The sequence below is a fragment of the Mastigoproctus giganteus genome, chromosome 11 (assembly GCF_048544385.1).
Source record: "Mastigoproctus giganteus isolate SK-2022 chromosome 11, ASM4854438v1, whole genome shotgun sequence".
In the NCBI taxonomy this organism is placed as follows: domain Eukaryota; kingdom Metazoa; phylum Arthropoda; class Arachnida; order Uropygi; family Thelyphonidae; genus Mastigoproctus; species Mastigoproctus giganteus.
This window is the reverse complement of record NC_143585.1, coordinates 63,795,880-63,808,005: the sequence shown is the minus strand read 5'-3', so window position 1 is coordinate 63,808,005 and position 12,126 is coordinate 63,795,880. Positions and strand designations below refer to the sequence as shown.

At 37.4% G+C, this 12,126-nt stretch overlaps 1 protein-coding gene across 2 annotated transcripts in view; it reads right to left on the bottom strand.

Moving 5' to 3' along the window:
* Positions 1–12,126, bottom strand: part of Mys45A (SDA1 domain containing protein Mys45A) — a 199,013-nt gene that overhangs the window by 186,352 nt on the left and 535 nt on the right. The window lies entirely within an intron of this gene.

Below are 12,126 nucleotides of genomic sequence, written 5' to 3'. Positions count from 1 at the left end.
AAAATAGTGAAGGTGGAGTTGGCTTTTTGGTCCGTAAAGATATAAAAAACAACATTTTGGAATTCAAAAGTACATCACCAAAGGTTTCAAGATTACTACTCAGGATTTCTAAGAGGTACAAACTAAAGGCCAAAATGATATATGCACCAATATTGAGCCACGATGATGAAGAGGTTGAAGAAATGTACACCGAAATTAAAAGACTTCTAGATGAAGACAAAACTCACTACAGTATCATTATGGGGGACTTCAATGCTAAGGTTGAAAACAGACAAAACAGGACAGAAAGAGAAACTATAGGAAATGTTGGAATTGGTAAAAAAATGAAAGAGGTGAAAGACTTGTGGAATTTGCAGAATCTCAAAGAATGCAACAATGAACACTTTTTTCAAGAAAAGAGTGAACAGAAAGTGGACATGGAAAAGCCCAAATGGATTACAACTAATGAAATTGACTTCATCCTCACTAACAGAAGATATATTGTGAACAATGTTACCATCCTGAACAAGGTAAATGTTGGAAGTGGGCACAAAATGGTAAGATGTACACTTAATATAGATGTAAGAAAAGAAAGGAAAAAACTGACTCCAGAAAATAATATAGAGGTCTCTGAGATAACAGAAGAGGAGAAAGAGCAGTATGTACTGGAACTTAAGAACAAGTTTGAGATTCGGCACACCATTCAGGACCAAGATATTGATTAGGAATAAAACAACTTTCTAAACTTATCAAAACTAAAGAAGTCCGAGAAATCTATAAGTAAAAAGAAATCCAAAGAAGAAAAAATTACTGAAGAAACATTTGTCGTGATGAATTGAAGACAACAAATTAAGAGCAAGATAAACACTGACAAGGACAAAATTCAGTATACCGAGTTACACAAAGCCATTAGAATGAAACTAAGAGAGGACATAAGGTTTAGCACAAGAAAAGTAGGACAAACAAAAGTAGGACAAGGAAAACAAAGGACTTAAATCAACAGTCACAAGCAGTAATACAGAAAGACAAATGTCTTTCCGTATTACTGCTTGTATTACTTATAAATACTTATACTTTCTGTATTACTTATAAATAGCAGAGAAGGCATAATTCAAATAGCAGAAGTCTACTAAAAAGATTTATATAAAGAACGAGGGAATGATGCGAGGGGTGGGGAAGATGATGACCAAATTAGTAACACACAACATACCCGATATCCTTCCTGATGAAGCAGAACATGCACTGAAGAAAATGAAGAATCAGAAATCTCCGAGTGAAGATTAAGTTACTGTAGAGTTGTTAAAATTGGGAGGAAGAGATATGACACAGAAACTGGCAAGACTCTCCACAAAATACATTAGGAAAGGCATGATGCTTAAGGAGTGGAATAATGCAATCATCATTTTGCTGCATAAGAAAAGACAAATCAGAAATTGGAAATTATAGACCAACTACCTTGTTGTCCCACATCTACAAGTTGTTCACAAGGGTCATAGATTAGAAAAAAAAACTTGATGGGAAGCAACCGAAAGAGCAAGCTGACTTTGGGACAGGATTCTCAACTATGGATCACCTTCATGTAATATCACAGATATTAGAGAAAAAAGAAAGCAAATGAATATAAAACACCATTATGCCTGACAGTTGTGGATTATTAAAAGGCATTTGACTCCATACAGCATGAGGAAATGTTTCAGGCACTGGAAAGACAAGGCATAGAACCCCAATACATTATGATTTTGAAGAAAATATATGAGAATGCTACCTTTATCAGACTAGACAAAGCCAGCTGAGGTAGCAAATTTAAAATTGTGATAGAAGTTCAACAAGGAGAGACAATATCTCGGAAGTTGCTTACTGCTGCCCTTGAGGGAGCTTTCAGAAGACTGGACTGGCAGCAGAAAGGAGCCAATGTGAATGGAGAGTACCTAAACCATCCATGATTTGTAGCTGACACTGTGATCATAAGCCATGATCCCAAAGAATTAGAGGAAAACCTTAATCAGTTATTCAGTTAGAAAGGATTTCGGACTAAAGATGAATATGGCTTAAACAAAAGTAATTTTAACAAAAGTAAGGAACAAGTATGCCACAGAAAGAGATATAATCATTGAAGGAGTAGAAATTTAAAATGTGGATTCATATACAGTACTTATCTTGGACAAGCCATTAGCTGTAACAATGATAAACACTGGAAATCAAGAGAAAAATAAATTTCGGATGGATAGCAGCATTCAGGAAATATAATCACATACTGAAGAGAAATATACCAATTTGTGTGAAGTGTCAAAAAAAATGAACCAATGTATATACATACCATGACTTATGGAAGTGAAACTTGGGCACTCACCAAAAGAATGGGAGAGAGAGAAGCTGAAAACTACACAGCAAAGAACGGAACAAATTATATTAGGAATCAGACCGCTTCGATAAGAAGGGAAACACATGGATTAGGCAGAAAAAACAAGTAAAGGACATTCTTATCAAAACTAAAGAACTGAAATAGACTTGGGCAGGACACATAAGCTCGAAGACATGATGACAGATGAAGTAAGAAAATAACAGAATGGTACTCAAGAAGAGCTAAAAGAAAACAACAGGGATGGACAGATGAAATTCAAGAGTTTGTGGGTGGATGGCCACTACACAAAACAAAAGGAAAGTTGCTGTAGACTCCTTCATCCTGCAGTGGATTGAAAATGGCTGATGATCATGGTTATTCTGTGTTCATGAATTGCAAAAGGATGGATATAAGACTGTAATTAAATGCTGTATGAGTGTGAATTTGAATATAAGTTTTTTCACTATGGATGTTTGATGAAGTATACAAGGTATGCGAGGACTGATGATGTCAGTTTTTTTTTTTTTTTTTTTTGTATTTCCAAGTTGCTTGACGATTTTATTTTTCTGCCAGCACCCACAAAAGCAGGGTTTGGGGGCAGCCCCCCAAGTCATTTCTGTTGATGTGCATGAGCAATTCTCATTGTTAATGCACATGAAATCATCTAGTAATATATGACCACAAAAGTGGGAGGGTTGGGGGGAAGGAAGCCTCCCCAAAAAAAGCATTTCTATTGACATGCATTAGCATTAGTTGAGGAATACAATGCAAGAAAGCAAGCTTACGCAGCATCAGCCAAAAAAAAAAACCATCCCATTTCACCCATCCATTTAATCCAAATGCCTGTCTAGATCAGTCTTAAATTTATTTAGGCTATCAACTTCCACAACACAAGATGGAAGTCTATTCCAGCAATCAACTACCCAATGACTAAAGGCAAATTTCTGCACATCTGTACTACAAACGTCTTTCCTCAATTTTAATTTATGCCACCTCAGGTTCGTAAGCTGAGCAAGAGAAAGAATCCTATCAGCATTGCTCTTGCTCAACCCATTCACGGCCTTATACACCTCAATCAGATCACTTGCAGGTGCCTAGTCTCCAGGTGTGCAATCTACAGAAAATAAGCTTTCTTGGTAAGAACGCCCTTTTGTTTCCTTCACCAACTTGTTGCCCTTCTTTGTACTCGTTCTAGCAACTCTACATCCGTCCTAAAATAAGGCCTCCAGGCCTGTACACACTACTCAAGGTGTGGCCTGACCACTGCCTTGTACAATGGGACAATCATCTCCTATGTCCCTGCTAGCAAAATTCCTATATATCATTGATAAGACTCCATGACCTGCTCTGGCATCCATCTGCACTGCTCAGCGAATTTAATATTTGACGGCACAATTACCCCCTAGGTCTTTTTCATTCTCCACTTCCCTGAGTGTAGTACCAGACAGTTGATACATTTCTGTGGTGTTACTGCTACCCATATGCAGTACTTTGCATTTGTCAATGTTAAACTTCATATGCCACCTCTCAACCAATTTGCCCAACTTATCTAGATCCTGTTGCAGTAGCATACTATCTTTAGTGTCATTAACAACCCTGCCAACCTTCATATCATCTGCAAACTTAGACATTAAGCATGATATACCGTCATCGATATCATTGATGAATACACAAAATAACAATGGGCCCAGCACTGAATCCTAGGGCACTCCACTAATAACATTAGTCCACGAAGAGCAGTGTCTATTGATTACCACTCTCTGTTGTCTCCCACTCAACCATCCCTTTTACCACTATAGCAACTTGCCATTAATGCCATACCACTCCAATTTTTATAGCAGTCTTCCATATGCAACAGTATTATCAAAAGCTTTTCTGAAATCCAAGTATATGATATCAAAATTATGTTTTGCATCCAGTGCCTTTGTGACCACATCATAGTATTCAATCAACTTGGTCAGACAATACCTCCCCTTAAACTTATGCTGTGTCTGATTTATTACTGCAGTCTTGTCTAGATGATCCTGCAATGCTTATTTAACTAGTGACTCCATTATTTTTCCCTGAACACAGGTTAAACTAACAGATCTATAGTTACTTGTGTCACCCTTTGAACACCCTTTGTGAATTGGGGATACATTTTCACACCTCCAGTACATGGAGACCTCCTCTGAGTCCAAGGAAGCTCTCATAATTATGGGTACTTACTTACTTTGCTGCCTCCTTTATTATAACTGGATAGATCCCATCCACCCCAGGTGCCTTTTTTTAAATTAACTTCAACAATTTCTCCTCCACTTTGCTCTCAGTTATTACCAAATTGCTTAGTTCTCTGTTATAGCTTGAAACACTTCCAGCATTCCCCTCCTTGAATAACCCATCATGTGCGAATGTAGATGCAAAATAATCATTCAGTGTATCAGCTCCTTGAGCTGGATCATCAATAGTTGAAGAATCTATGTTAAGTGGACCAATCTGATTCATCCCTTTCCTTTTAGAGTTTACATAAGTAAAGAACTCTTTGCTGTTTTTCTTTGCATCCTTTTCCAAAGATTTCTTGTAATCTGCCTTCGCCTGCCTAACCTCCTTTGTGACTTCACTACAGACTAACTTATACCTGCCATAGGCTTCTGTGTCACCTGATAATTTATATGCATCCCATGCATATTTCTTCTCTGCCACAAGCCTCATTAATTTATCTAACTTCCATTTAGACCTAAACCTTGAACAGTATTTCTTAGTTGGTATGAAAAGCCTAGTGGCCTCCAAGATTAAGTCCCTGAAGGTTTCCCATTTCGAATTCACCATTGGTAACATCATCAGTTGATTCCACTGTACAGAATATAAAAACTGTCTGAGACCACTGTAGTCACCTTTACAAAAGCAAAAACCCTTCCCTTTACCTTTTATGGTAGTTACATCTTTAAGTAAATCCCACATCAGAACACTGTGATCACTGTCACCCAGTGGTTCCTTTATCTGCAAATTCTTAATGCACCAATGGGGAATTCAAAAAGTCATCTTGCCAATAATTCTTGCTTAAAACTGCTTTTTAAATTACTGATATTATACTATTCTGCTTTAAGATGAGGCAGCTGTTTGTTCAATACCATGCAGTTAAATACTCGTTATTTGATACAAATGATATTTCACAAAACAAAAATTAACTTGCAGAATATCAAACACAGAAAGGTGACTAATTAGGAGAATATATTAGTTAATTAGAGACTCAGTTACATTGCAAAATACAGTGTTTACTGAATTATCCCCAATGATTTGAAACAATTAATACCCTACAAAACAAAATCAAAAGACACAAATAAAATATAAAAATTCACTACAGAAAATTAAAAAATGAAAATATACCATTTTGTAAAACAGAGGTTGCCAATCTGTGGGTCCAAACAGTATTGGGAGTCAGGGAAGAAGTTCAAGGGGTTGCAAGGAAATGAGAAATAAGAACTAAACATAATACTTTTATCATATCACTTGACACTGTAGTTATTAAAATGTCAGCAATGCAATTGGCAACACTCCTTTGAGACCCAATTGTAGCTCTTACAATGTCCCATGTTATGATTTTGGCTGTGTCCATTGCCATTTATGCCCCCTCTCAAAGTATGGGCCCTAGGTGCATGCCTAGTTTGACTAGGCCTAAGGTAGGCCCTGCACTGAAGAGGATGTATTATTTTCAAAAAATAATTTGTAATATGTTTTTTAATATTAAAAAAATGGATTTTTCAAGTTGTTTTTATAATAGGTAAAACAAGTGGTGATTGCTGGAACAAGCTTCCATCTGTTATGGAAGTGGATCGTCTGAATAAATTCAAGGAAAAACTAAAAAAACTATGGGAGAGAGATGGATAGGCAAAAATGATTTTTTTTTTTTTTTTGCTGATGCTATATAAGTTTGCTATCTTGCATCATTTTCCACTATTAATAGTGGAAAATGATGCAATAAAGGTGGCATCAAAAAGTGAACTACTATTATTATAAATGGGGTTACTACTTACCTCATTTAACCAAGTGCTAGTGAGAAAAACACCGGTGTGACCAGTTAGAAGTTAAATGGTACAGGAAAAAAGGTATTATAAAGATGCAAACATAAAAAAGGCACCAGGGGTGGATGGGATCTATCCAGTTATATTAAAGGAGGCGGCAAAGGAAGTAAGCAAACCCCTAGCCATAATTATGAGAGCTTCTTTGGACTCAGGGGAGGTACCCATGGACTGGAGATGTGCAAATGTAACCCCAATTCACAAAGGAGGATCAAAGGCTGACACAAGTAATTATAGACCTGTTAGTTTAACTTCGGTTCCAGGAAAATTAATGGAGGCACTGGTTAAAGAAGCACTGCAGGATCATCTGGACAGGAATTCAGTTATAGCTCAGACACAGCATGGTTTTGTTAAGGGCAAGTCTTGTCTGACCAATTTGATTGGATACTATGATGTAGTCACAAAAGAACTGGATGCAGGGAATAACTTTGATATTATATATTTGGATCTTAGAAAGGCATTTGATACTGTTGCGCATGGAAGACTGCTGCACAAATTGGAGAAGTGTGGCATTGGAGGCAAATTGCTGCTATGGATAAAGGGATGGTTGAGTGGCAGAAGACAGAGAGTGGTAATCAATGGACACTGCTCAACGAGGTGGCAAATGAAGTTTAACATTGACAAATGTAAAGTACTACATATGGGAAACAGTAACCCCAGATCAATGTATCAACTCTGTGGTACTACGCTGACAGTGGTAGAGAATGAAAAGGACCTGGGGGTAATTGTGCAGGCAGATATGAAGTTCTCTGAGCAGTGCAGACGAGCTGCAAGAGTAGCTCATGGTGTCTTGTCAATGATATACAGGAATTTTTCTAGCAGGGATAAGGATGTGATTATTCCCTTGTATAAGGCATTGGTCAGGCCACACCTTGAGTACTGTATACAGGTCTGGAGGCCTCATTTCAAGAAGGATGTAGAGCTGCTCGAACGAGTACAGAGAAGGGCAACAAGATTAGTGAATGGAACAAAGGGTTGCTCTTACGAAGAAAGGCTTAAGTTTTGCAAATTACAGAGCCTGGAGACTAGGCATCGGCGAGGTGATCTGATAGAGGTGTATAAGGCTTTGAATGGCTTGAGCATGCTCAATGCCGATGGGATTCTTCCTCTTGCTCAGAATAATCACCTGAGAGGGCATAAATTCAAATTGAGGAAGGACGGATGTCGGATAGATGTGCGGAAATTTGCCTTTAGCCAGCGGGCAGTTGGCTTGTGGAATAGACTCCCATCGCTTGTTGTTGAAGTTGATAGCCTAAATAAATTTAAGGCTCAGCTGGACAGGTATTTCGAACGAACGGAGGGGTGAAATGGGAGTAGTGGTTGGTTTTTTTTTTTTTTTTTTTTTTTTTTGGCTGATGCTGAATAAGCTTGCTTTCTTGCATCATATGCCTCTACTAATGCTAATGGCAGTAGTTGAAATTTAGTCTTGAAACCATCTGGAACAATTTTATTTACACAAATTTATATATATGTAGTTTTCCCTTACAAACAACTATGCTGACGCAACCACAATACATGACTGCAGCAAAACTTTAGTTTTATTTAATCATAGAAATTGATTCTATACATTATGTGTTGGCATTAGGATATACAAAGCTACTATCCAACTGTAAAATTCAGACATTTAGAGAATGTCTAGAAAAATATGAAATAAACTTTTTTTTTTCTTCATTACCCTACAATATACTTATAAGTGAATAACGATTCCTGACTTTTATAAAACAAGGGCATAGAGGGAATTTACTATTCTCTTGCTGTAAAAGAAATGGAAGAAATGTGAAATGGCAACTTAAATGAATCACTTTTCAATTTTTACAGAGGGGCATACCAAGGAAATACTATTCCATATAGCTCACTGTTAAAATATATAAAATAAAGTTTATTACATAATTTTCTAGGCACTGTACAGAATGCTTACCAAATTATGCAATAATAATGTTTTTTTCATTTTATATGTTTTAACAGCAAGATGCAGGAAAGAGTATCCCCCCCCACCCGAGGCTTTTCTTTAAATTAAAATTATGAGGGGTGGAAACCTGCATAGCTCTGTTCCCCATCTGTCAAAACAAGATGCCACTTCAGCCAAAGATAAAGATGACCGTCTAGCATCCTATTTTTCTTCCGACTTGCATATTGATGAACTTGGTAAACCACCTCCCACCATTCCCAGTACACTCCATTCAATGCCTCCTGTGGTCTTTCATCAAAAGGATGTCAGAAGGATTTTGATCAATCTTGATGCTAAGAAAGCTCAAGGTATTTCCTGATGGTATTTCTCCACTTGTTATCAAAACATGTGCTCCTGAATTTACTCCTGTTTTGTGTTGCCTTTTTTCACTTTCTTATTCTAAAGGTGTTTTCCCTTCTGCTTGGAAATTTTTTCATATCCATTCAGTTCCTAAAAAGGTGACAAATCCCTTCCATCAAATTATCATCCCATTGTACTTCTACTCTTTCTAAAGTAATGAAGAAATCAATTAACCAACCACTATTAAACTATCTAGAAACCTTCCATCTGATCAATAATTGCCAGTATGGATTCCACAATGTGGATCCGCTGGTGACATTCTAGCTTATGTTACCCATCTTTGGACAAATTCAATGGAAAAGTTTGGTGAAACTCGGGCAGTTGCTCTTGACATATCAAAGGCTTTCATCATGTTTGAAATAAAGGTCTTTTTAAATAAGCATTCATCTTATGGTTTACCAACTGATTTTTGTAACTGGGTATCAAATTTTCTCTCTGATCACTCACTGTAGGTGATGGTAGATGGCTCTCTGTCTTCTAACTTCTCCACTAATGCTGGTGTTCCCCAAGGTTTAGTTCTTTCTGTCCCTCTTTTCCCCTTGTGTATTAATGACCTTCTTCCCCTGATCCCTGATCAGAAATCCTATCCATTGTTCTGCTGATGACAGCACATTGCCTTCCACCTTTCAGTTTGAGAAAAGTTGTCCTGCACAAACAGCTCCAATTTCTCGAATATCCAATACCAATTCCTTAAATGCTGATCTCCAGGTAATTCTCCAATGGGTTGTTGTTGTTGTTTTGGTTTTTAGGAGCATTAGCAACTAAGGCCATATTGCTCCGGGATATGCGGTGGTCATTCCCTGACCTTTCCGCATCTTCCGTATTTGGTGGTGGTGGTTGTTGTTATTTGTTTTTTAGGAGCATTAGCAACTAAGGCCATACTGCTCCGGGATATGCGGTGGTCATTCCCTGACCTTTCCGCATTCTCCGTATTTGGTGGTGACAGGCTCGAACCCCGGTCTAATCAAGAAGCGTGTGCTACGCACTGCTGCTCCTTCCCACCTGGCTACGGAGGCGCCGTATTTGGTGGTGACGGGCTCGAACCCCAGTCTAATCAAGAAGCATGTGATACGCACTACTGCTCCTTCCCACCTGGCTACGGAGGCGCCTTCTCCAATGGGACTAGGATAACTTAGTAGATTTCAATCCACTCCTATGCTTATCTTCGATGATACTAATTTCTAGGCAAGATCATATATTTCTATTGGAGATTGACTTCTAATCTCTCTTGAGCCGACCGGGCTAGCCAGGCGGGTAAAATGCCTACCTCGCAACCAAAGGTCATTGGTCCGAATCCCGCCTCGGGCTTGGATCAGAGTAATAAAAAAACTCTCTCTTGGCATAAGCATTTCAAATATTGCTGACTGCATCTAAAAAACTTGGTTTTCTCTTTTGCTCTCAGCATTACACTTCTTCCAAACCGCTGTTCATTCTATACAAACCACAAATCCACCATACCGTGGAATATTGTTCCCACATTTGGGGTGGTGCCCCAAAAACTTCTCTCAGGCTTCTAGATTCTATTCAAAAGAGGGCAGTTAGGTTAATTAATGACTCATCTCTAACAGAGTCTGTCCACCCTCATAGACATTCTCTTTCTGCTACATGCCTTTTCTAGATACTTCCATGGGTGGTGTTGTTCTGAATTGGCTTCTATAATTCCTGCTCTCTCTTCCAAAGTAGTTCAAATGCATGCCACAACCAGTCAGCATCCCTTTATTGTCCAACTTCAAACTCACAGAACCAACTTCCCTTCTTCCTCATTTATTCATTCAACTTCAAATTTCTAGAACAACGTTCGTTCAAAACTATTTCCTGAAAATTACAATCTACAGAAGTTCAAATCTAATGTCAACAAATATTGTCTTTGTATCTTTTCATCTTCTTAACCTTCATTCCATGTATGGTACTAAGTACTATACGTTCTAATACCGCTGGTGTTTTAGGTTTTCATAAAAAAAATAATTTTTTTCTGTGAATTTTAGTGACACAAAAAAAAAAAAAAAAAAATTGTCAATTCAAGTCCTCAACATGTGGGACCTAAAAGTGGGCCTACTTCCACTTTTAGGTCCCACACGTTGAGTGACGTATATAGTGTATAGCGTAAACTGCTCCAAGAATACAGGAATATGTAAGATTAAAAAAAAAAAAAAAAAAAAAGAAATTTTAAATGCCAAAGTATTAATTACAGCAAAATTTCAAGTATATTTAGGGATAAGGCCTTTACCCATACAGATGACATCATCATCTGCATAGGTAAATGTCAACAGGAGTCGCATAATTAATGTAGAGTTACCAGATGACCTTTGTTTTCACTTGCGTCCCAGTTTTTTGTAATTTTAAAAAATCATCACATCATAAAATGAATTTTCATTAAATATTCTGTGTATTGCACCTTCGGTCAATATAACGAAATGAAAACAATGCACGGGTTGCATTAAGTGGACTGCATTATCTCAAAATTACACAAATCAAATTATGACTTCACTACTAAGCATCTCTCTTGAACTCACTGGCACTCCGACAAGATCAGAAATCTCTTCCATCTCGATCGAACCCAACTGCACTCCGGAAAAATCAAAACACACTGACGCGTCAGAGAGACAAGCCTTATTGTCTCACCATGCTTTCACACCCCCACATAAAAATTTTAAAAAATTTACAATGTGGAAAGGTCCTAAAGTCTGACAGCCCAACATGCATTCCAATGTGGTAGCACATGGGATTTTAACAATGTTAGAATCCTCTCTACAGACAACCAAAGCAACAGAAGGAAATTTAAAGCCTTCCTCATAAAGATGTTTGGAGCCTTAGCAATCAACAGAAAACAGGGAGTGAAATTCAACCACCTGCAATATTTACACATTTTGGATAAGAAAATAAAAGAGGAAATGAAAAACAAGGAAAAGAAAAGAATCCAGACAACCGGAAGAGTGGTCCACATATGACCCCTTTCAGACCCCCAGAACCAGCCTGCACATTAAAAGGTTATGACATTGACAAATTTAAAAACGAAATGGAAAATATGTATACTCAATCATTAGCATATATAAAAATATGGTTTTAAAAATATGATTACACAAATCAATTTGTGTAACTGATTTGTTTAATAGGGTTTAAAATCTTACAATTCGATTTTTTTTATGAAAAAGGAGTAAAAGTCGATGATAATAGATTATTTGACCAATTTATGAATTTGAATTTGTTTCTGAAAAAGGGAAAGATGATAACTGGGAAAACTTATTAACCCATAGAAAGTGGGCTGAATATTTTATCGATGCAAGAGGTCTGAGATATGTTCTGAGCTTTTAAAAATTGCTCAGTATACATTTTCTATTTATTATTATCATTGGCCATATGATGCAAGGAAGCCTGAGGCTTATGCTGCACCAGCCAAAAAAAAAAATTTTTGCTCACAATGTAGAGCGTGCAATTTCATT